At 39.3% G+C, this 26,920-nt stretch overlaps 1 protein-coding gene across 1 annotated transcript in view; it reads left to right on the forward strand.

Annotated features, from left to right (window-relative positions):
- Positions 1–502: 502 nt before the first annotated feature.
- Positions 503–26,920, forward strand: part of ZNF41 (zinc finger protein 41) — a 50,468-nt gene continuing 24,050 nt past the window's right edge. Inside the window, 1 exon segment of the mRNA XM_070502738.1 lies at positions 503–656. The gene's annotated coding sequence lies outside the window, so the exon portion shown is untranslated.

Consider the following 26,920-nt stretch of genomic DNA (forward strand, 5'->3'; position numbering starts at 1 on the left):
AGGATGAGAGAGACTGAGAGGGGCCAAAGCGCAGACAGCTCCTTTGGGCAGCATTTCAACACCTGCGGGCCCAAGCTGCCCAAGCGTGCAGGTGGCGCTCGCCGCTTTTGTTTCCTCCCCCTATAAAACTCCCGGTGCTCCAGACACTGCCCTGGGCTGTTCTCCCCGACGCAGCAGCCCGGATAACGTACCTATCCCCTTGCCCTTTGAGTCTCAGAATTTTTGCAAGTTCGACAATGGACTTCTAAATAATTCTGAGTCAAAAGGGGAAAAAAGTTACAAATTAGCACTTGAAACTGACCACTAGTGAAAAGAAAACAAATCACAACTTGGATCTTTAGAAGAGAACTTTAGTCTTCATGCTTCTATAAGGAAACCAGGAAGGGTGATTACTCGATTTTTAAAAAATTGGATGCAATGCCCCACCACTGATGTCACAGACCCCCCAATTACTCCGTCCACAGATACTTGGTCCCTGGCGCGAAATCACCCCAGCTCCCCGCGCCCAGAAAGGTTAAACTCTCGCTGCGGGCGACTTCCGCTTCCTGGCCTAAATCTGACACGTACTATTCCCCCCGTGGCAACTACCCAGGGTCGGTGACAGCCGAGGAGCCGGGCGATGCCCTCAGCCGACGGGGGGACAGAGGCGCCGGCAGGTGGGCACGCAGCGGCGCCCCAGGCTCCGCCGACGCGAGCCGCCCGCCGCGACCGGGGGACGTCGGGCATCCCCGGGAAGTGGAGCCGGGGCGGGGGCCGGGGCGGGGGCGGGCCAATTTCTGGGCCCGCTGCTTGGAGGAGCCCTTCTAGCTAAGATGCGACGGAGGGGGGATCGTGCGACCAGTGCCGAGCCCCGGCTCCCTGGGGACACGGCCTGAGGGCGGGGCCCCCCAGCGCCGAGCTGGGGAAGCGCCCAGCCCGCGCCTGGGCTGTAGCGGGGAGAGGCGGCGGAGGCGGCAGAAGTTCGGGTGCCACAGTCTGGCCCGATCGGCTACTGGGAAGTCCCACAGGGGAACATCGGCCAGGGGATCGCCAGCTCTGCGGCAGAAATGACCACCTTTCCAAGATGGCGACTCCCGTAGAGACACTCCCAAGGGGACAGCCATGTTAGTTGCTTGACTAAGTCACTAAAGAAAATTTGAAAGCCCGCCTCTCCTCCGACACACACACACACGCTCGCACTAACACACCGTAAGTGCACCCTGTGTAATTGTGGGCGGACGGCCGCTTCCACGCTGACACCGGGCATGTGCAGGATGAAGTCCAGAAACGGAGGAGTCCCTCAGAGGCAGTTTCCAGACTTAGGGCTCCAGGACTGAATTTAACAAAAGCGGCGATTTAGGACCAGTGAAGCATTGACATAGTTATGAGGGTGTTAGGATATGGATTTCGTACTCAATGAGGGTACTCTGTAGGGTGAGTGATGGGGTTTCTCTGGGGTCACTTAGGAGGATGTGCGTAGGGTGAGCGCCAAGGCTTTGTGGCTGAGTGATGGGGTGGATGGGGAAAGTGCTAGGAAGATAGGGAGACGAGTGAGTATGGGAGGTCTGTAGGGTAAGTAGTGCAGAGCCTGTGAGGTGAGGGATGGGGGAACTGTGGGGTGCGCATTGCGGGGATCTTATGGGGTCAGTGATGAGAATCCTCGGAGGTCACTAATGGGGTGTTTGGGGTAAGTGATTGGATCTGTGGCCCAAGTGATGGGGGTCTGTAAGATGAATGATGGGGGTTCTGTGGGGTGAGTCACAGGAGCTTGGTGGGGTAAGTGTTGGGGGTCTGTAAGATGAACGATGGAGGTTCGGCAGGGTGAGTGATGAGGCTCTTTGGGGACAGTAAGGGGAGTCTGTGGAGTGAATGGTGGAGAGGCTGCTGGGTGAGTACTGGAGAGTCGATGAGTTAGTGAGGGATGACCACCGTGGGCGCGAGTGTTGCAGAGTCTATGAGGTGCATGATGGGATTGATTGGATGGATGGGCAAGGTGTCTGTAGTGTGAGTGATGGGTTCTTTGGAGTGAGTGATGCATTTGTTAGGACTAGTGATGGAGGGGCCTTTGGAATCAAATAAGCTGCTTCCTGGTGCCAGTGATAGGCAATCTTTAGCTCTGAGACGGAGTTGTTTCAAAAACCTCCTTTTGACTCCGTTGGTCCTCTCGTATCTTTGTTTTCTGTGTCGTTAATTTCTACCCTTGATTTCATTTTACTTCTTTTCTTTAGGGTTTTTCTTTTATGCTTCTTTTTTTCTTGAGGAAGATTGGCCCTTGGCTAATATCTGTGCCAATCTTCCTCTCTTTTATGTGGGATGCTGCCACAGCATGGCTTGACAAGCAGTGCTAGGTCCTCACCCGGGGTCTGAAGCTCCAAACCCAGGCACTGAAGTGGAGTGCTTGAACTTAACCACTAGGCAACCAGCCTGGGCCCCTTTTATTCTTATTTTTTAATTCCTAAATTGAATGCTTATCTCATTTAATATTCAATCATTTTCTTCTATAATATAAGCATTAAGTTTGTGAATTTTTCTCTAAGAACACTTTAGTTGCATGTCACAAGTTTTGATATTTGGTGTTTTCACTAGAGTTTACTTCTAATGTTTTCTAATTTCTCTTGTGGTTTATCTCTGATCCTTTAGTTATTTAGATGTGAGATTTCAGTTTCCCAAAAAGTTGAAATTTTTGTTACTGATTTCTAAATTACAGTCAGAGCCTGTGATCTGAGTGATTATTAGGTGCAGGAATGGATGCTCCTTAAAGTGGATGGTATGTATTCAACTTTAAGTTAAATTATTTTCCAAAACTTTTGTAAAATTGGAACTCCCACCAGCAACATATAAAAACACTCATTCCAAGATCCTCTCCCACACTGAATGTTGCTGCTTTTTAAATTTTCCCCATTCTGAGGGCCAAACACAACGGTATCTAGTTTACTTTGATGTACATTTTCCTGACAACTAGTGGTTGAACATCTTCTCATATTTATTGGCCACTGAAATGTATTTTCTAGAATTTTCATATCCTTTGCTCTTTTTTTCCTCTAGCTGGTTTGTCTCTCACTAATTTGTGAATATTAACCTTCTGTCATTTATTGTACTTTTTTCCTTTATCTCTCTTTATATCTTGATTTTTGAAAGGTGTCTTCACATGTAATTAAGAAAAAAATCATCTGATTAGATATAGCTGTCTTTTTCCTTTACAGGTTCTGCGTATCTTGTCTTGCCTAGTGAGTTCTCTCTGCTTTGTGCTTAAACAAATATATGCCTTAAATTTAATATTTTTATTGTTTGAATTTTTAAAGTTAAATTTTAATCCAACTGAAATTTATTTGGGTGTGTGGTGTGAGATGAGACCAAAATTTGTATTTTCCATTTGGATAGAAAAATTGCCAGCACCAATCATTAAATGAATACCTTTTACTACCTCAGTTAAATGCCATTTTTGTCACATAAATTCCCAAATGTATACTGTTCCATTTCTGAATTCAAATTCTCATGTGAATTCTAGTTGCTTGTTATAGTCTCTTAGTTTTCCTAGATCTAATATCATATCACATCCAGTTAGCAGTGGTACTCTCTCTGCCTTTCAAATACTTATTCTGATTACCTCATCTTCTCCCATTGCATTAGCTAGAGCTTTCGGAACAATGTTGACTGATATTTGATAGAGGGTATCCCTATCTTGTTGACAGCTTGAAAGTGAAAAGTGATCATTCATTCATTCAACAAACATTTATTGAGTACCATCCTCTTGCCAAATATTGGGTTTGAAATCCTGCACAGCCATTTACCAGCTACATGATCTTTTTTTTCTAACAACTTTATTGATATAATTTGCCTACCATAAACTTCACCCATTTAAAGCTTACAATTCAGTGGGTTTTGGTATATTCATAGAGTTGTACAATCACTACCACAATCTAATTTTAGAATATTTCATCACCCCAGAATGAAATGTGGTGCTCATTTCTCATTCCCACCACATACCCCCAGCTGCAGGCAACCACTCATTTTCTTTCTGTCTGTATAGATTTGCCTATCCTAGACGTCATATAAATGGAATCATACAATATGCGGTCTTTTGTGACTGGCTTCTTTCACTTAGCGTAATGTTTTCAAGATTCATCCACACTATACCACGTATCAGCATTTCATTCTGTTTTATTACTGAATAATACTCCCTTGTATGGATATATCACATTTTGTTTATCCATTCATCAGTTGATGGACATTTGGGCTGTTTCCACTTTTGGGCTGTGGTGAATAATGCTGCTGTGAACATTTGTATACGTTTTGTGTGGACATATGTTTTCATTTCTCTTGGGAGTGGAATTGCTGGATCATATGCTACCTCTGTGTTTAGCATTTTGAAGAACTGCCAAACTGTTTTTCAAAGTGGCTGCACCATTTTGCATCCCACCAGCAGTGTAAGAAAGTTGCAATTTGTCACATCCTCACCAACACTTGTTATTGTCTTTTTGATGCTAGCCATCCTACTTCGTGCGAAGTGGTATCTCATTGTAGCTTTGATTTCTGTTTCCCTAATGACTGCTGATGTTGAGCATCTTTTCATGTGCCATGGACTGAATGTTTACGGCCCCTCAAAATTCTTACATTGAAACCCTAATCCCCAATGTGACGGTATTAGAAGCTGAAGCCTTTGGAAGGTGATCAGGTCATGAGGGTGGAGCCCTCAGGAATGGGATTAGAATCCTTAGAAAAGAGACCCCAGAGAACCCTCTGCCCCCTTTTGCTGTGTGAGGACACAGCAAGAAGATGGCCATCAGTGAACCAGGAAGTGGGTTCTCACCAGACACCAAATCAGCTGGCACTTTGATCCTGGACCTCCCAGCCTCCAGAACTGTGAGAAATAAATGTTTGCTGTTTAAGCCACCCAGTCTATTACAGTTCATTATGGCAGCCAGAATGCACTAAGACAGTGTGCTTATTGCCCATTTGTATATCTTCTTTGGAGAAACATCTATTCAAATCCTTTGCCTTTTTTTTTTTTTTGGAGGAAGATTAGCCCTGAGCTAACATCTGCCACCAATCCTCTTTTTGCTGAGGAAGACTGGTGCTGAGCTAACATCTGAGCCCATCTTCCTCTATTTTCTTTATATGTGGGACACCTGCCACAGCATGGCTTGACAAGCAGTGCGTAGGTCCACACCTGTGATCCAAACCAGCAAATCCCAGGCTGCCGAAGCAGATCGTGCAAACTTAACCACTGCGCAACTGGGCTGGCCCCCCTTTACCTATTTTTTGATTGGGTTATTTGTCTTTGTATTATTGAGTGCTAAGCGTTCTTTATATATTCTGGATACAAGTCGCTTGTCAGATGTGTGATTTGCATATGTTTTCTCCCATTTTGTGGATGTGTTTTCACTTTCTTGGTGGTGACCTTGTCGCACAAAAGTTTTTAATTTTGATGAAGTCCATTTTATCTATGTTTTTCTTTTGTTGCTTATGCCTTTAATGTCATACATTTTTCTTTCTCTATTGAATTATATTGGAACTCTTATCTAAAATCAGTTGACCATAAATATACAGGTTTATTTCTGAACTCTCAATTCTATTTCATTCATCTATATGTGTACCCTTATGCCAGTACCACACTGTGTTGATTTGTGTAGCTTTCGTAGCAAGTTTTGAAATAGGAAAAGGTGTGTCCTCCAACTATGTTCTTATTCAGTGTTTTGGCTATTCTGGGTCCCTTGCATTTCCATATAAGTTTTAGGATCAGCTTGTTACCCTCTGCAGAAATGCCAGCTGAGATTTTGATAGGGATCGTGTTGGACCTGTACGTCATTTGGGGGAATATTGCCATTTTAATATTGAGTCTTCTGATCCAGGCATTTTTTTAACATAATGTTTTCTGGTGAGTTTCTGGTAGTCATTGTAATGTTTCAGTAGTTTTTTTATGTTCCCATGTTAATTTGTATTTTTATTAGGAATGACTCCTGAATTGTGTCAGATGCCTTTTGATGTTATTAGCCTTATGGGGTTATTCTCTTTAATTGGTTGTCGTAATGAATTGTATACACGGACCCATCTTTGCCTCCCTGGGATAATTCTATTTGGTCAAGGGAAATTTTCTTATGAGACACTGTTGCATTTGACTTAGTAATATTTTATTTTAAATTTTTGCCACAATAAGAAAACTGCTCATAGTTTTGTTTTTGTGCTATATTTAATGTGTTGGTATTAAGGTTATGCCAGTTTTTATTTTATTTATTTTTATTTATTTATTTTTTTATTGAGTTATTGATAGGTTACAATCTTGTGAAATCTCAGTTGTACATTAATGTTTGTCAGTCGTGTTGTAGGTGCACCACTTCACCCTTTGTGCCCACCCCCCACCCCACCTTTCCCCTGGTATCCACTAAACTGTTCTCTTAGTCCACATTTTTAAATTCCTCATATGAGTGGAGTCATACACAGATTATCCTTCTCTAGCTGGCTTATTTCACTTAACATCATTCCCTCAAGGTCCATGCATGTTATTGCAAATGGAATGATTTTGTTCTGTTTTGCAGCTGAGTAGTATTCCATTGTATATATATACCACATCTTCTTTATCCATTCGTCTGTTGATGGGCACTTAGGTTGCTTCCACATCTTGGCTATTGTAAATAATGCTGCAATGAACATTGTGGTGCATGGGACTTTTGGGATTGCTGACTTCAAGCTCTTTGGATAGATACCCAGTAGTGGGATGGCTGGATCGTATGGTAGTTCTATTTTTAATTTTTTGAGGAATCTCCATACTGTTTTCCATAGTGGCTGCACCAGTTTGCATTTCCACCAGCAGTGTATGAGGGCTCCTTTTTCTCCACAACCTCTCCAACATTTGTTACTATTAGTTTTAGATATTTTTGTCATTCTAATGGGTGTAAGGTGATATCTTAGTGTAGTTTTGATTTGCATTTCCCTGATGATCAGCGATGATGAGCATCTTTTCATGTGCCTATTGGCCATCTGTATATCTTCTTTGGTGAAATGTCTGTTCATGTCTCCAGCCCATTTTTTGATTGGGTTGTTTGATTTTTTGTTGTTGAGTTGTGAGAGTTCTTTATATATTATGGATATTAAGCCTTTGTCAGATACATGACTTGCAAATATTTTTTCCCAGTTAGTGGGTTGTTTTTTTGTTTCAATCCTGTTTTCATTTGCCTTGAAGAAGCTCTTTAGTCTGATGAAGTCCCATTTGTTTATTCTTTCTATTGTTTCCCTTCTCTGAGAAGGCATGGTGTCCGAAGAGATCCTTTTAATACTGATGTCAAAGAGTGTACTGCCTACGTTTTCTTCAAGAAGCCTTATGGTTTCAGGTCTCACCTTTAGGTCTTTGATCCATTTTGAGTTTATTTTGGTGAATGGTGAAAAAGAATGGCCAATTTTCATTCTTTTACATGTGGCTTTCCAGTTTTCCCAGCACCATTTGTTGAAAAGACTTTCTTTTCTCCATTGTATGCCCTCAGCTCCTTTGTCAAAGATAAGCTGTCCATAGATGTGTGGTTTTATTTCTGGGCTTTCAATTCTGTTCCATTGATCTGTGCACCTGTTTTTGTACCAGTACCATGCTGTTTTGATTACTGTAGCTTTGTAGTATGTTTTGAAGTCAGGGATTGTGATGCCTCCCGTTTTGTTCTTTTTTCTCAGGATTGCTTTAGAAATTTGGGGTCTTTTGTTGCCCCATATGAATTTTAGGATTCTTTGTTCTAATTCTGTAAAGAACGTCATTGGGATTCTGATTGGGATGGCGTTGAATCTGTAGATTGCTTTAGGTAGAAGGGACATTTTAACTATGTTTATTCTTCCAATCCATGTACATGGAATGTCTTTCCATCTCCTTATGTCGTCATCCATTTCTCTCAGAAAGGCCTTGTAATTGTCATTATATAGGTCCTTCACTTCCTTAGTTAAATTTACCCCAAGGTATTTTATTCTTTTTGTTGTGATTGTGAATGGTATTGTGTTCTTGAGTTCTTTTTCTGTTAGTTCGTTATTGGAGTATAGAAATGCTACTGATTTATGCAAATTGATTTTGTACCCTGCAACTTTGCTGTAGTTGTTGATTACTTCTAAGAGTTTTCCAATGGATTCTTTGGGGTTTTCTATATATAAGATCATGTCGTCTGCAAACAGCGAGAGTTTCACTTCTTCCCTCCCTATTTGGATTCTTTTTATTCCTTTTTCTTGCCTGATTGCTCTGGCCAGGATCTCCAGTACTATGTTAAATAAGAGTGGTGATAGAGGGCATCCTTATCTTGTTCCTGTTTTCAGCGGGATGGCGTTCAGTTTTTGCCCATTGAGTATGATGTTGGCTATGGGTTTGTCATATTTGGCCTTTATTATGTTGAGGTAGTTTCCTTCTATGCCCATTTTGTTCAGAGTTTTTATCATAAATGGCTGTTGGATCTCGTCAAATGCCTTCTCTGCATCTATTGAGATGATCATGTGGTTTTTATTCCTCAGTTTGTTGATGCGGTCTATCACATTGATTGATTTGCGGATGTTGAACCATCCCTGTGTCCCTGGTATGAATCCCACCTGATCATGATGCATGATCCTTTTGATGAATTGCTGAATTCTGGTTGCCAAAATTTTGTTTAGAATTTTTGCATCTATGTTCATCAGTGATATTGGCCTGTAGTTCTCTTTTTTTGTGTGGTGTCCTTGTCAGGTTTTGGTATCAGCGTGATGTTGGCCTCATAGAATGTGTTAGGAAGTGTTCCATCTTCCCTAATTTTTTGGAATAGCTTGAAAAGGATAGGTATTAAATCCTCTCTGAAAGTTTGGTAGAATTCCCCAGGAAAGCCATCTGGTCCTGGGGTTTTATTCTTTGGGATGTTTTTGATTGCTGTTTCAATCTCTTTCCTTGTGATGGGTCTGTTCAAATTGTCTGCCTCTTCTTGAGTGAGCTTTGGGAGATTGTAGGAGTCCAAGAATTTATCCATTTCCTCTAGGTTATCCATTCCGTTGGCATATAGTTTTTCGTAGTATTCTCTTATAATCCGTTGTATTTCTGCAGAGTCTGTTGTTATTTCTCCTCTTTCATTTCTGATTTTGTTTATTTGAGCTTTCTCCCTTTTTTTCTTTGTAAGTCTGGCTAATGGTTTCTCAGTTTTATTTATCTTCTCAAAAAACCAGCTCTTTGTTTCATTGATCCTTTCTACTGCCTTTTTCGTTTCAATAGTATTTATTTCTGATCTGATTTTTATTATTTCTCTCCTTCTGCTGACTTTGGGCTTTATTTGTTCTTTTTTCTCTAGTTCAGTTAGGTGTAGTTTAAGATTGCTGATTTGGGATTTTTCTTGTTTGTTAAGATGTGCCTGTATTGCGATGAATTTTCCTCTTAATACAGCTTTTGCTGTATCCCATATGAGTTGGTATGGCATGCTATCATTTTCATTTGTTTCCAGGTATTTTTTTATTTCTTCTTTAATTTCTTCAATGATCCATTGCTTGTTCAGTAGTGTGTTGTTTAGTCTCCACATCTTTGTGCCTTTCTCAGCTTTTTTCTTGTAATTAATTTCTAGCCTTATAGCATTATGATCGGAGAAGATGCTTGTTATTATTTCAATTTTTTAAAATTTGTAGAGGCTTGCCTTGTTTCCTAACATATGGTCTATCCTTGAGAATGTTCCATGTGCACTTGAGAAGAATGTGTATTCAGCTGTTTTAGGGTGAAGTGATCTACATATGTCTATTAAGTCCAATTGTTTTAGTTTTTCATTTAGCTCCACTATTTCCTTGTTGATTTTCTGTCTGGATGATCTGTCCATTGATGTGAGTGGGGTGTTGAGGTCCCCTACTATTATTGTGTTGTTTTTAACATCTTCCTTTAGGTCTGTTAATAGTTGCTTTATGAATCTTGGTGCTCCTGTGTTGGGTGCATAGATATTTATAAGCGTTATTTCTTCTTGATGAAGTGTCCCTTTGATCATTATATATTGTCCCTCTGTGTCTCTCTTTACCTGTCTTATTTTGAAATCCACTTTGTCTGATACGAGAATTGAAACACCTGCCTTTTTTTGCTTGCTATTAGCTTGAAGTATTGTCCTCCACCCCTTCACTCTGAGCCTGTGTTTGTCCTTGGGGCTGAAGTGTGTTTCCTGGAAGCAACAAATTGTTGGATCTTGTTCTTTAATCCATTTTGCCACTCTGTGTCTTTTTATTGGAGAGTTCAATCCATTTACATTGAGAGTGATTATTGATGCATGTGGACTTAATGCTGTCAATCTGTCGCTCATTATCTTGTTTTCCTGCATTTCTTTTCCTGTGTGCTTTAGCCTACCCTTTTAAGACTGCAATTTCTTATGCTGGGTTTCTTAGATTTTTCCTTATTTATGATTTGTGACTCTGTTCTGTATTTTATTTTAGTGTCTACCCTGAAGTTTGTATTTAGAATCTCGTGTATAATATAGTCTATTCTCTGGTGGTCTCTTACTTACTTGGCCAATACTGATTTAGACCCTTTGCTCTTCCTCTCCTAAATAATTATTTTCATTTCTTATTCCAACTCGTGTTATGAATTTGTAGTTAGAGTGATAAGATCGTCCTTGCTTTGGTGGTTTCCTTACCTTTATCCTAATGCTATAGTTGAATATTCGCTATCCTGTTCTGGTTCTATCCATCGGTCTCCCTAGTCTGTGGATTGTGACCCCTTTCTCCCTTTTTTCTTTTTTCAGGTATGAGAGCCTTGTTGAGGATTTCTTGTAGTGGAGGGCTTTTAGTTACAAATTCCCTTAACTTTTGTTTGTCTGGAAAAGATTTAATTTCTCCCTCATATCTGAAGGAAATTCTTGCGGGATAGAGTATTCTTGGCTGAAGATTTTTATCTTTTAAAGCTTTGAATATGTCACTCCATTCTCTCCTAGCTTGTAAGGTTTCTGTAGCGAAATCCGCTGAAAGTCTGATAGGAGCTCCTTTGTAGGTTATGCTCTTCTTTTTTCTTACTTCCCTGAGTATTCTTTCTTTATCTTTCCTTCTTACCAATTGTACTACTATGTGCCTTGCAGTAGGTCTTTTTACATTGACAAATCTAGGAGATCTGAAAGCTTCCTCTTCACACATTTCTCCATCAATCCCCAGATTTGGGAAGTTCTCTTCAATAATTTCGTTAAGCACACTTTCTGCTCCATTTTCCTTTTCCACGTTCTCAGGAATTCCTATGATCCTTAAGTTCTTACTCCTCATTGAATCCACTATCTCTCAGAGATTTTCCTCGTTTTTTTTAATTCTTAGTTCTCTTTCTTCCTCTGTCTGGAGCCACTCAGCCTGTCTATCTTCAATTATGTTAATTTGCTCTTCTATGGTGTCTACACAGGCATTCAGGGAATCTGTATTCTGTTTTATCTGGTCCATTGTGTTTTTCATCTCTAGTAATTCTGTTTGAATCTTTTTTATAATTTCAATCTCTTTTGTGAAGTAACTCCAGAACTCATTGGCTTGTTTCTCTATCTTTCTCTCTACCTCATTGAGTTTTTTGATTATAGGTGCTTAGTTTACCTAATTCCAAGTCCTCACGACTTAATTCTGTGTTTTTATTGTTTTCCTTCTGGTCTGGGGCTTTTATGAATTGCTGGAGGTAGAGGAGCGGTTTTTTCACATGGTGGTAGAATTTGGTTGCAGTTACAGCCTGCCACCACTAGATGGGGGTCGAGAACCGCATGTTATGAGCTCTCCGCCTTCGGGCAAGATGGCGGCGCCCAGTGGCTTTGCCGGGAGGGAGGGGCTTCTATTCTCGTACGCCGATCTGGACTCAGATCAGTTTTGTTCTCTGGTCTCCCCAGGACCTGGGTTTATGGGGTCCCCGTGCAGGGAAGCTTTCCCCCATCAGCAGGTTTCCACTGAACCAGCAGCAGGAGTCCTGGATGATCCCCCGGTCACGCGGCCCCTCCCCTGCTCCTTCCCGGACACGCGCAGCAGGGATCGCAGACTCTAGGGGAGGGAGCGACGTTCTCTCCTACCCATTCCAACGCCTCTGAGGCCTCAGCAAGATTTATGATCTCCGCCTTCTTGCTATTGTAGGTCTCTAACATGTTGGCATTAGATTTATTCGTTTTTCCACTCCTTTGGAGGGGAGAGAGTCCGGGGTCAGCTCACCCCACCATTTTGCTCCCTTCTTTTTTTTTCTTAGATTTTATTTTTTTCCTTTTTCTCCCCAAAGCCCCCCAGTACATAGTTGTATATTCTTAGTTGTGGGTCCTTCTAGTTGTGGCATGTGGGATGCTTCCTCAGCGTGGCTCGATGAGCCATGTCCGCGCCCAGGTTTTGAACCAACGAACCACTGGGTCGCCTGCAGCAGAGCTTGTGAACTTAACCACTCGGCCACGGGGCCGGCCTCTAGAGAGTATTTCTTAATTGCAAACTGGTTTGGGTAGTTTGATTATCTTTTTATTATGTATTTCTTTTTTTTGGTTGAGATATAGTTGTCATATAGCATTGTGTAAGTTTAGGGTGTACAACGTGTTGATTTGATACGTTTATATACTGCAGTATGATGACCACCATAGCATTAGCTGCCACCTCTATCATGTCACATCATTATCATTGCTTTTTTGTGGTGAGAACACTTAAGATCTAGTCCCTTAGCAATTTTGAATCTCTATTTCTGATTTTACAGGATTGTAGTCAGTATGGCCTGCCAAAACTAATTTTTAAGAAATATCCATATATTTTCTTTGAATCCAAGTTACACAATTAAAAGAATTTTTAACTGTGCCATGAGTCTAAGAGAAGAGTATGTTCACTGGACACAATAAAGTTAGATAGCTTAAATCTAGCTTATTGATGATATTTTTCAAATCCTCCTTACTTGTCTTTTTGGTCTACTTGACCCGTTATATTATAGAAGAGGTAAAATAAAATCTCCCACCATAATCATAACTTTTAAAAACTTTTTATTTTGCAATAATTATAGATTCATAGGAAGTTGCAAACATGGTACAGAGAGGTCCCATGCACCCTTCACCCAGTTCCCCCAATAGTTACATTTTATAAAATCGTAATGTGATATAAAAATTTGACGTTGGTACAATGCATGTGTATAATTCTTTGTCATTTTGTCGTGTGTGCAGATTTGCATAATGACTACCACAATCAAGATACAGAAATATTACCCCTTTGCAGTCTTTACACGCACCATCATTCCTAACCTCTGGTAACCAGTAATCTATTTTTCACCTCCATAATTTTGTCATTTCGAGAATGTTATATGAATGCAACCACACAGTATGTGACCTTTTGAAATTGTTTTTTTCACTCAGCATAATGTCCTTGAAAACTATGCAGATAGTTGCAAGTCACACTAGTTCGTTTCTTTTTCTCGCTGAGTAGTATTCCATATTATAGATGTAGTATAGTTTGTTGAACTGTTCGCATACTGAGGGACATTTGGGTTGTCTCTGGTTTGGGGCTATTACAAATAGAGCTGCTATGAACAATCCTCTACAGGTTTCTTGTACATATACCATTTCATTTCTCTGGAATGAATGCCCGGAAGTGAAATTGCTGAGTCATCTAGGGATTTGTTTCATTTTTAAAGAAACTGCCAAACTCTTTTCCAGAGTGGCTGTGCCACTTTACATTCCCACTGGCAACATACGAGAAATCCAGTTTCTGTGCATCTTCTCTAGATTTTGATATTGTCACCATTTTTTTTTAAATTTTAGCTGTTCTAATAGGTGTATAGTGATTATGTCATCATTGTCTGAATTTGCATTTCCCTAATGGCTAGTGACATTGAACATTTTTTTGATTTTTTAAATTGAAATATATATTGAGATAATTATAGAGTCACATTTGGTTGTAAAAAATAATACAAAGTGACCCCTGTGCACTTTGCCCAGTTTCCTCCAATGGTAACATTTTACAAAATTAAAGTATAACATGCTAACCAGAATTTTGACCTTGATACAATTCATTCATCTTATTCAGATTTCCTGTGTAAGTTTTATACAATTGTATCACCTGTGTAGCTCTGTGTATCCACCAACATAGTCAAAATACTGAGCAATTCCAACATCACAAGGATCCCTGGTATTGCCCTTTTATAACCACACCCATTTCCTTCCTGCCCCTACTAACCCTTGGAAACCACTAATCTGTCCTCCGTTTCTAAAGTTTTGCATTTCAAAAATGTTATATAGGGGTCAGCCCAAAGGCCTAGTGGTTAAATTTGGCGTGCTCTGCTTTGGTGGCCCAGGTTTGTTCCCGAGGGTGGACCCTACACCACTCCTTGTCGGCCATGCTGAGGCAGCTACCCACATACAAAATAGAGGAAGATTGGCACAGATGGTAGCTCAGGGTGAATCTTCCTGGCAGTGTAGGAGAGATCCAGTTTTTCTGCACCCTCACCAACATTTTGTGTTGTCGCTATTTTTTATTTTAGCCATTTTGGTAGATTTGTAATGAGAGCTCATTGTGGTTTTTATTTGCATTTCCCTGATGGCTAATAATATTGAACACACTTTCGTGTGCTTATTTGCCATCTGTTTATCCTCTTTGCATATTTTGCCTATTTTCTAAATTGAATTGTTTGGACTTTTTTACTGTTGAGTTTTGAGAGTTCTCTATATATTCTAGATACTAGTCGTTTGTCAGATATGTTGTTTGTAAATATTTTTCCCAGTCAGTAGCGTGTCTTTTTAGCATCTTCATCCTTTCCATCCTATGGTTTTTTTCAGGCTATTTCTGGATCCTCTATTCTGTTCCATTGATGTATGTGTCTATCCCTCTGCCAAAACCTCAGTCTTGATTACTGGTATCTACGCAGTAAGATTTCATATCTATTAGAGTGATTCTCCCACTTTATTCTTCTTTGTCAAAACTGATTTAGCCATTCTAGGGGCCATGCCTTTCTATATAAATTTTAGAATGTGCTTGTCTATGGATGGTGAACATATTCCCATGTGCTTATTTGCCCTCCGTGTATCATCTTTGGTGAAATGTCTCTTCATGTCTTTTGCTCATTTTTCTAATTGGATTGTTTGTTTCTTCAATGTTGAGTTTTGAGAGTTCTTTATATGTTATAGATACAAGTCTTTTGTCAGATAAGGGGTTTGCAAATATTTTCTCCCAGTCTCTGGCTTGTCATTTTATCCTCTTAGCAGTATCTTTTGCAGAGCTACAGTTTTTAATTTTGATAAAGTCAAACTGATCTATTTCTACTTTTATAAATCATGTTTTTGGTGTTATATCTAAGAACTCTTCGCTAAGCTCTAAGTCCTGATGATTTTCTTCTCTGTTGTCTTCAGTTTTATAGTTTTATATTTAAATCTATGATCTGGGGAGCTGGCCCCGTGGCTGAGTGGTTAAGTTCATGTGCTCCACTGCAGGCGGCCCAGTGTTTTGTTGGTTCAAATCCTGGGCATGGACACGGCACTGCTCATCAAGCCACGCTGAGGCAGCGTTCCACATGCCACAACTAGAAGGACCCACAATGAAGAATATACAATTATGTACTGGGGGGCTTTGGGGAGAAAAAGGGGAAAAAAATAAAATCTTTTAAAAAAATTAAAAATAAATAAATCTATGATCCATTTGGGGTTAATTTTTAATAACATATGACATTTAGCTTGAGATTCATTTTGTTTTTTGCTTCTGAATATCCGATTACTCCAGCACCATTTATTGAACAGACTATCCTTCAACCATTGAAGTGTCTTTGCACCTTTGTAAAAACAATTAGTTGGCTGTACTTGTGTGGGGCTATTTCTGGATCCTCTATTCTGTTCCGCTGATCTATGTGTCTATCCCTTCATCATTACCACATTGTCCTGATTCCTGAAGGTAAATAAAAAGTCTTGAAATCAAGTAGACTGATTCCTCCCACTTTATTCTTTGTTGGAATTGTTTTATCTATTCTAGTTCCTTTGTCTTTCCACATGAATTTTAGAATAATTTTGCCTATATCTACAAAGAATTCTTGCTGAGATTTTGATAGAAATTATATTGTCTGTATACCACTTGTGGAGAACTGATATTTCTACTCTGTTGAGGCTACCAAGCCATAAACACTATCTCTTTCCATTTATTTAGATCTTCATTGATTTCTTTCATCAACATTTTGTAGCTTACAACATACAAGTCCTGAATGTGTTTCATTACATTTACACCTAAACATTTCATTTTCTGAGTGATATAAAGTATTATATTTTTAATTTATTTCGTCATGTTCGTTTGTAGTATGTAAAAATACAACTGATTTTTGTGTGTTGTTCTTGTATCCTGTAACCTTGCCGAAGTCACTTATTACTTCTAGAAGTTTTTGTGTAGGTTCCTAGGGATTTTCTGTGTAGATCATCATGTCATCTGCAAATAGGGACAGTTTGATTTCTTCCTTTTCAATTTGTATGCCTTTTATTTTGTTGTCTTGCCTCATTGCACTGGCTAGAACTTTCATTACTATGTTGAATAAGAGTGGTGATAGTCGACATTCTTGCCTTGTTCCTGATCTTATGGGCAAACATTCTCCCCATCATATTAAGTATGATGTTATTTGCAGTTTTTTTGTAGAATTTTATCAAGTTGACAAAGTTTCCCCTTATTCCAAGTTTTCTGAGAGTTTTTATCGTGAATGGGTGTTGAATTTTGTCGAAACCTTTTTCTGCATCAATTGATAGGATCATGTGATTTTTCTTCTTTAGCCTGTTAATATGGTATAAGACATTCACTGATTTTCAAATACTGAACTAGTTTTGCATTCTTGGAATAAGCTCCACTTGGTCATGGTGTATAATTCTTTTTATATACATTGCTGAATTATATTTGCTAATATTTTGTTAAGAATTTTTGCATCTATGTTCATGAAGGATATTGGTCTATAGTTTTCTTTGTTTTGTACTCTTTTTTTGGTGAGATAATGGGATAATTTGTCAAGAAATATCCTATTTTCAAATACAAGTGATGACAAAACATGCAAATTTTGCTATGTAAACCACATATAAACCCAGCGGGAAAACATTACACATCAATAATGTTTTGGGGTTTTTTTTTGAGGAAGATTAGCCCTGAACTAATATCTGCCACCAGTCCTCCTCTTTTTGCTGAGGAAGACTGGCCCTGAACTAACATCCATGACCATCTTCCTCTATTTTATATGAGGGACACCTACCACAGCATGGCTTGATAAGTGGTGCATGGGTCCACGCCTGGGATCTGAACTGGCAAACCCCAGGCTGCTGAAGCAGAGCATGCAAACTTAACCACTACACCACCAGGCCAGCCCCAATAATGTATTTTTTATACTCTTTGTTTAGTTTTGGTATCAGGCTTTATGGGATGAGTTAGGAAGAATTCCATCTTCTATTTTCTGGAAGAGATAGTGTGAGATTGGTGTTGGCTCTTCTTGAAAAGTTTGTGGAAATCTCCAGTGAAACCACTTGGGCCTAGAGATTTCTATTTTGGGTGTTGTTTTTTAAATTGCAAATTCAATTTCTTAGTAGTTATGAGGCTATTTAACTGAACTATTTCATAGTAGAAGAGTTCTGATAGTTTGTACTTTTTGAGGAACTGGTCCATTTTATCTAAATTGTCACATTTATGTGTGTAGAGTTGTTCATTGTATTCCTTTATTATCCTTTTGATGTCTGCAGGGTCTGTTGTGATAGCCCCTGTTTCATTCCTGATATTAATCATTTGTGTATTCTCTGATTTTTACTTTGTCCATCTTACTAGATGTTTGTTTATTTTATTGTTCATTTTGGAGAGCCAGCCATTTGTTTCTTTGGGTTTTTAAATTGTTGTGTTTTCAGTTTCGTTGATTTCTGCTCCTACATTTATTATTTCCTTTCTTCTGCTGGCTTTGAGTTTATTTTGTTCTTCTTTTCTAGTTTCTTGAGATGAGAGTTTAGATTATTGATATGAGACTTTTTCTCTTTTCAAATGTAAACATTTATTGCTATAAATTTTCCTCACAGCACTGCTTTAGCTTGTGGAGCAGAGCATTGTACACCAGTTATCAATCCCAGGGGAGGACTCCAAACACTTCTGCCCACTGCATCTTAGTATCAGAGTTGCCAAGGGAAACATAACACAGTCAAGCACTGGAACAACACTTTACTCACATAGAGAAGAGACAGAGCAAGATCAGCATCAGTACTGTGCATTGGTCCCTCATGGGTAGCGAGGGTGGTCCCTCACCCCTCAGCAGCTACATGGCAAGTAAGCAAAGGAAAAGATGCTCAACTCCATTAGTTAACAAGGAAATACAAATTAAACTAACATACTACTCACACTCCTCTCATGCTGCAGTGGAAGGGCCTCGACCCCTTCCCCATTGAGTCTGAAATAGTGAAAGCTTGGGTGTGCCTGAGGGCCATTCATGTACAGGCTTCAGCAGAACAAAATAGCACACACTGAGGCTGAAATAGGGAAAGATAGTCCCACACAGGGCCATAAGCCCAACACAGGCTCTGTGGGCTCTTTATTTCTTGGTAAGGAAGTGTTCCAGGCCCAAGGCCCAATCTTACGTGGCCAAGTGGGAGTTGAAAGATTACATGTATGAGACTGCCTTTCCCAACATAGCTGTATCCCACAAATTTTGGTATGGTGTATTTTCATTTTCATTCAGTTCAGTGTATTTTTAAAATTTCCCTTGAGACTTCTTTCATCCTTGGATTATTTAGAAATGTTTTGTTTAGTTTAAAAGTGTTTGAGGATTTTCCTGTTACCTTTTTGTTATTGATTACTAGCTTGATCCCATTGTGGTCAGAAAACATACTATGTATGATTTCAATTCTTTGACATGTGTTGAGGTTTGTTATATGGTCTAGGATATGGTCTATATGGTATATGTTCCATAGGCACTTGAGAAAAATGTGTGTTCTGCTATTGTTGGGTGGAGCGTTCTATAAATGTCACTTAGATCCTGTTGGTTGATGGTATCCTTGAGTTCTTTTGTAACCTTGCTGATTTTCTGTCTAGTTGTTCTATCGGTTGTTGAAGGAGGGGTATTGAAGTCTCCAGCTATAATTGTGAATTTGTCTCTTTCTCCTTTTAGTTCTGTCAAATTTTTCTTCACATATTTTGCAATTCTGTTTCATAGCGTGTATACATTTAGGATTGCTATATCTTCTTGGTGGATTGACCCTTTTATCATTAGGTAATGTCCTGTCTGTCCCTGGTAATTTGGTTTATACCGAAGTCTACTCTATCCAGTATTAATAAATCCACTCCGGCTTCCCCTTTTTTTTAAGATTTTATTTTTTCCTTTTTCTCCCCAAAGCCCCCCAGTACATAGTTGTATATTCTTCATTGTGGGTCCTTCTAGTTGTGGCATGTGGGACGCTGCCTCAGCGTGGTTTGATGAGCAGTGCCATGTCCGCGCCCAGGATTCGATCCAACGAAACGCTGGGCCGCCTTCAGCGGAGCACATGAACTTAACCACTCGGCCACGGGGACAGCCCCTCTGCTTCCCTTTTTAATTAATGTTTGCATGAGATATCTTTTCTATCCTTTTACTTTCAACCTACATATATCATTATATTTGAAGTAAATTTCTTGTACATAGTGTGTAGTCGGGTCATGATTTTTTAAATGTAATCTGCCAATCTCTGTCTCTGTAATCTGTCTTACAATTGGTATAGTTACACATAATCTAATTATTTATGTGTTAAGGTTTAAGTCTGTCATATTTTGTGTTTTGTGTTTGTTCTCTCTATTTTTGTTTTTCTCCTTTCTTTTTCCTGCCTCTCTTGGGGTATTTGAACATTTTAAAGAATTCTTTTTGATTTATCTATAGTGTTTTCAAGGAGATCTCTTTATATAGTTTTTTTCTTATTGGATGTTCTATGCATCGTGTAATATATACATAAGCTATCAAAGTCTACTGGTATCATTTTACCACTTGCAGGGAAGTATGGGAACCTTACCTACCTTATGTCTCTTTATCATCCCCTATTTATGATATGGTTGTCTTAAATATTTCCTTTACATACACTGAGCACCACATTAGATGGTGTAATAATTTTTGCTTCAAGTGTCAAACATAATTTAGAAAAGTTAGGAGAAGGAAAATATATTATATTTACCTGTATTTTTGCTTTTTTCTTGTTCTTTCTTCCTTACTGATGTTCCAAGATTCCTCCTTTTATCATCTCCCTTCTGTTTAGAGAACTTCCTTTAGCCATTCTTTTATGGTAGATCTGCTGGCAACAAATTTTCTTCATTTTCCTTTATCTGAGAATGTCTTGACATCCCCTTCCTTCCTGAAGGATATTTTCTATGGATACAGGATTCTTTTCTTTCAGCACTTGGAAAATCTACCACTTCCTTCTGGTTTCTGATGAGAAATTTGCTGTCATTCAAATTGTTTTTCTTTTATGTATTTTATATATTTCTCTCCAGCTGCTTTCAAAATTTAAGAAAAATTTTTAATTGCATTTTCAGTCCCTGAGCTAACATCCGTTGCCAATCTTCCTCTTTTTTTCTTTTCTCCCCAAAGCCGCAGTACATAGTTGTATACCCTAGTTGTAAGTCCTCCTAGTTCTTCTATGTGGGACACCACCACAGCATGGCTTGATGAGTGGTGTGTAGGTCCATGCCCAGGATCCAAACCAGTGAACCCCGTGCCACCAAAGAACAGAGTGTGCAAACTTAACCACTAGGCCACTAGGCCAACCCCTCAAGATTTTTTTCTTTGTCTTTAGTTTTCAAAAGTTTGACCATGATGTGTCTTGGCATGGATTGTTGTTGTTGTTTTATCCTCTTTGAGTTTCATTCAGCTTGTTGAATCTCTAGGTTGATGTCTTTTGCCAAATTTGTGATATTTTCAACCATTATTTCTTCAAATACTTTTTTCAGCCCCACACTCTTCTCTCCTCTGGGACACTAAGGACTCGAAATGTCAAGTCTTTTGTTATAGTCTCACATGTCCCCCAGGCTCTGTTCATTTTTTTTAGGTTAATTTTCTCACTCTGTTGTTGTTCACATGTGTTTATTTCTATTCTGTCTTCAAGTACCCTGATGTTTTCTTTTTCTTTTTTTACTTTTTGTTAAGATTATGATAGTTTACAACCTTGTGAAATTTCAGTTGTACATTATTGTCTGTCAGTCCTGTTGTAGGTGCACCCCTTCACCCTTTGTGCCCACCCCCATCCCCCTCTCCCCTGGAAGCCACTAGTCTGTTCTCTTTGTCTACATGTTTAACTTCCACATATGAGTAGAGTCATACAGAGATTGTTTTTCTCTATCTGGCTTATTTCACTTAACGTAATACCCTCAAGGTCCATCCATGTTATTGCAAATGGAATGATTTTTTTTTTATGGCTGAGTAGTATTCCATTGTGTATATATACCATATCTTCTTTATCCAATCATCAGGTGATGGGCACTTAGGTTACTTCCATGTCTTGGCTATTGTAAATAATGCTGCAATGAACATAGGGGTGCATGGGACTTTTGGAATTGCTGATTTCAAGTTCTTTGAATAGATACCCAGTACACTGATTTTTTCTTTTGTTCTCTCCATTCTGTTGTTGAGCCCATCCATAGACCTTTTTGTTTCAGTTACTATATTTTTCAGTTCTAAAATTTCTAAAGTTGGTTCTTTACATCCACTGTTTCTTTGCTGAGATGTTCTGTTGTCTCATTTGTGTTAACTGTTTTTCATAATTGCTCAATGAAGCATTTTTATGAGGCTGCTCCAAAATCCTTGTCAGATAATTCCAACATCTGTGTTATCTCAATGTTGGCATTTGTTCATTGTCTTTTCTCATTTCAAGTTGACATTTTCCTTGTTCTTGGTATGATGCCTGAGTTTTTCTTATGTTCAGGACATTTTGGGTATTATATTATGAAGCTCTGGAACTTTTTTAACCCTCATGGTTTAAGAAGCCTCCTTTGACAGAGCTCCATTTGGTGAAGGGAGAAGTTGTCTCATTACTGCCAGTGGGGATGGAACTCCAGGTTTCCAGTTGGCCTCTTTTTGTGGGGGGCTTCTTGTTATTGCTCAGTGGTGGTGGGAGGTCAGGCTCCCTACTAGGCCTCTGCTGGTACCACCCTGGCTGGGAGGGGGATAGGCACCTCATCACTGCTTCCCATGTGATGTCCGTTGACACTGTTGGCAGAGATGCCTTACTGCCGAGCCTTGGTGAGAGCTCCAGTAGGCCTTCTCTGACATCACCCTATCAGGGAGCAGGAAGGGCACTTTGTTATCTCTGGAAGCCCAGACTTGTCACGTGGTCTCCACTGTCACTGAGGGATGGGGGAGGAAGAGGCAGTTGTTAGTGCCCAGCAAGGAAGAAAGATCCAACACCCTACTGGGCTTTCTCTGACATCTCCCCAACAGGAGGCAGGAGGCTGGGGGCCACCTTCTTACAGTCTGACAAAGGTGGAAGTCTAGGCTCTCCACTTGGCCTTGGCTGCCATTCATACCGGTGGGGCTGCAGTATTTTCTGTGGTGTTTAGCTGGAGTAGGTCCATCATTGTCTAAAAGCTTTCTGTCTTGCTAGATTGCCCCTTTCCTAGTCTTTTGGCTAGAGAGAGCAGACTTTTCTTGGGGCAGTTTTTGTCTGCGTCTATTGGCATTTCTGGGTTGCTGGCTTCTCCAGCACCAAGTCTGGGATATATGAGGCTAAAAGAATACCCAGAGAACTCACTGCCACGTCATTTTTTGGGTCTTAGGGTCCCTAGCCAATCTGCCTTCTTCACTCCACCTTTGAGTCTTCCTATGTTTCGTATATAATGTCCAGAGCTTTTAGTTGTATTTAGCAGGAAGAATATGTAAAATTATATCTCCTCCATCTCCAGAAGAGGAAGTTCCTGTAATTATGATTTTTAAGACTTTGTGTGGTTCCGTGCATTTCTGCTGATTTTATTTGTATGTGTTGAATGACCCTAGGGGTTTATGCAAGTTAGTTCTTCTTTATTTATTATATATTTTATTATTAAAAGAGGTCCCCCTTGTTTGTTAATCTCTTGAGCACTTTGGACCTTAATTTCCACCTCAATAATTGTGTTTCCATACGTGCTTCCATTTTCTTGCATTTGCCTTGTATATTGTATATTTAAAAAAATCTTTATTGAATTACAACCTAATACAGAAAAGTACACACATTATGCATGTTCAGCTTGATGATTTTTTGACAGACTGAGCAAACCTGTACAACCACCACCTAGATCAAGAAATAGACCACTATTAGCCCTCAAGAAGCCCCCTTTCTGTTCCTTTCCAATCACTAACCTCCTCCCGGGGGTACCGATATCCTGACTTTTAATAGCATAGATTAGTTATACATGTTTTTGAAATCTATATAAATGTAACCATACAGTATTCACTTATAGACCTTTCGGTCTGGCTTCTTTGGCCAACATAATGTTCGTGAGATGAGATTCGTGCATGCTGTGTGTAGTACTTTGTTCACTCTCTTTGCTGTATACTATATCCTTGTATACTATAGCACAACTTGTTTATCTATTGTAATGTTGATGGGCATTTTCATAATTTCCAGTTTTGAATAAAGCCACTATGAACATTATCGTTTCTGTCTTTCGGTAAACCTCTGTCTGCATTTTTCTTGGGTATAGACCTACGAGTGGAATAGCTGGGTCATAGGATATTGCCTATGTTCAGCTGTAATAGATACTCTCAAACAGCCTTCCAAAGCGTTTGTACTATTTTATGCTCCTAACAAACAATTTATGAGTTTCAGTTGTTTCACATCCCCACCAGCTCTTGGTTATTTTCTCCTTTTTCATTTTAGCCGTTTCTGGTGTTACAGAAGAATATCTTATTATAGTTTAATTATAGTTCCTTGCTAACTAATGAAGTTGAGCATCTTTTCCTGTGCTTATTTGCCGTTTGTATATCTTTGAGAAGTGCCTGTTCCTTTTGCTTTTTTTCTATTGCTCTTATTGATTTCTAGGAATTCTTGAGATATTCGAGAGATGAATTGTTTGTCAGATACAGGTGCTGCACTTAATCTCCCGCTGTGGGATGGCCTTTACACTCAATTTTGTCTTCTGATAAACAGAAGTCTTTAATTTTTCTTTTTTCAGGGGAGGATTCATCCTAAGCTAACATCTGTTGCCAATCTTCCTCTTTTTCTTTTTCCTCCCCAAAACCCCAGTACATAGCTGTATGTCCTAGTTGTAAGTCCTTCTAGTTCTTCTATGTGGGATGCCACCACAGCATGGCTACTGAAAGATGAGTGGTGTGGTTGCAGAACCCGGAAATGAACCCGGGCACCCTAAGTGGTGAGCACCAAACTTTAACCACTAAGCCATCAGGGCAGCTCCAGAAGTCCTTAATTTTAATGTAGTCCAAATTAATAATCTTTTACTCTACAAGATATCAAAACTTTATATGAGGCACATTAATTAAGACAGTGTAGTACTGGTCCAAGAATAGACAAATAGATCAATGGAAATAGAGAGTTCAAGAATGAACCCCCACACATATGGTCATGAGGTGACACGGCAGAGCAGTGGAGAAGGGGTAATCTTTTCCATAAGTGATGCTGGCTTATCTTGATATCCATATGGAAGAAATGAATCTTGACCCTAACACATGCCACACACCAATCCTTCTCAGGAAGACTGTAGATCTAAATGTGAAAGATAAAACAATAAAACTTTTAGAAAAAATCATTAAACATCTTTATGACCCTGAAGTAGGCAAAGATTTCCTTAAGACTTAATGAGTGCTGACCATAATGGAAAGAATGATAAATAACATGACATGTTTCTGTCCAATGCTTCATTTCACATCTTTGTCTCTTTTTTTTTGGATGTGTGACGACTATAGTTTGTTTTTTGACCCAGTCCTATAGTCTTTATCTTTTATAGCAGAATTCAGCTCATTCAATTTAGTTGAATTATAATATATTTAATTTCATGCCTCCTATTATTTTATGTTTACTATTTATTTTCCTTGGTTAATATCTCTTTACTTTATCTTTTCCTATTTTTGCTGATTTGGTCATGTTTCTCTTAATTCCCTTCTAGGTTCTTATTACCTTGGAATGCTGATAGTTCAGGATTTTGATTATTTTTTTTAAATATTTTATTTTACTTCATTTATTCCTTCTCTAACACTCTTCCCTTCTTTATACAGATCCAAGCTTTTGATTTATATAATTTTTACTTTGCCTGAAAGATTTCTTTTAACATTTCTCTTTTTTTGGTGAGGAAGATTGATGCTGAGCTAACATCTGTGCCAATATTCCTCTATTTTGTATATGGGATGCCCCCACAGCATGGCTTGATTAGCAGTGTATAGGTCCATGCCCGGGATCCCAACCCATGAACCCTGGGCTGCTGAAGCAGAGCGTGTGAACTTAACCACTATGCCACCAGGCCAGCCCCTTGATTATTTTTATCAATTTCTGCTAGTAGTTGCCTTCACCATTTTACAAATATGATTGCCTGTATTTTCTCAATTGCTGAATCCAAATAATATTGGCTCTAGTAATAGAGATGCTATATTTGCCTTCTCCTCATTTCACTCACTAGATTTTCCCAGAGTATTTTCAATTTTCCACTTAGTAATAATAATAATATTATTTTTTCCAAGCGCCCAATTGCATTATTTTTCTTTATTCAGATATAAATATATATCACTTGCAAAGATCATTTCTCAAAACTGCTTTCCTCTCATTTTGAGGTTTCCATAACTATTCAGTGTAGAATTGTTTAGACTGTTCTCTTGAGTATTCCCTCGAGATAGGAATATTGGCGTATTATGCTATAAATGCTTTTATGTCTAAAATTGTCTCTTTTGCTCTGAAAGAAGAATAGGGTTGAGCCCCAGCTTGGGTTTAAAATTCTTGGATCTCAGTCATTTCTCTCAATAGTTTGTAGATGTTTTCTTCTAATATGGCTCCCACTGTTGCAAATAAGAAGTCTAGTGCCATTGTGACTCCTTCCATTGTAAAGAACACGTTGTTTCTGCCTGGAAGTGTTTTAGGTTTTCTTATTATCCTTTAAATTAAATGCGAAACCAGATTTGGGATTGATTGGGTTCCTCTGGGAGTCAAGGATTGGGGCAGTTTCTGTGGGGGAGGATCAGTCAGTTAGGGTCCAATAGGATTAGATAACCCAGGGCCTATAGATGTCATTCATATTGGAGCAGTGAGTGACAGTCTTGGGGGATCCTTAGAGGAAAATAATTGGAGACATCTGTGGATAAGTGATTGGGACCTCTGTAGAAATTCTTGAGGTTTTGTAAGAATTGGAGATGTAAGTATCTGAAGTCACTGATTGTCGTGAGAGTTATTGATTGGGACACTGAGGTGGTGAATGATCAATTGCAAACCTGGGATCACAAGTCTCTGGGAGTCAGTTTTGGGGGTCTTATAGGAGTCATTGATTGGTACCTGTGGACATCCATAATGGCAGGACTGTGTGAGTTGGGATGTGATGGACCGGAAGGTCTATTATTGGGAGTCACTGATTCTATATATGGGCTGTGAGTTATGTGGTCTTATAGGAGGGCAGGTTTGGCCCACCAGGGGCATTGAGCAGACCAATGGCTGGTTTTCTTTTGAGGGTGTGTGGTGATTATTTGAGGAGCCTATGGAAACCAGTTGACAGCACCATTTGGGACACAGTTTTTGTCAAGTAGTGTTGGTTAGTGATTTCGAAGCCTGTGCAGACATGCTGGTTTTCAAGGGCCCAGATGGAATTGAGGGGAGGGGCAGATGAGTTTACTTTTTCATCTTTGGCAGAAGAGAGTGGACTGTATAAGTTGTCCAGAATGTACACTGAATTATACAGAAGATTGGTTTATGCACATGTGACAAGGTCACCCCTCAGCCAGAGCACTTTGAAGGCAGCAAGAAACAGAAATAATGTTTATTGTGACTCTGCCATAAATAGAACACCATATGGCACAATAGTTACAAAAATGCACTTTGGAGCCAGGCATACCTGAGTTTGAATCTCTGTCCTCCCCCCTAATCTGGGGATCTTGGGGAAAATTTCCTAGTATTTCTGA

The sequence above is a fragment of the Equus asinus genome, chromosome X (assembly GCF_041296235.1).
Source record: "Equus asinus isolate D_3611 breed Donkey chromosome X, EquAss-T2T_v2, whole genome shotgun sequence".
Taxonomy (NCBI): domain Eukaryota; kingdom Metazoa; phylum Chordata; class Mammalia; order Perissodactyla; family Equidae; genus Equus; species Equus asinus.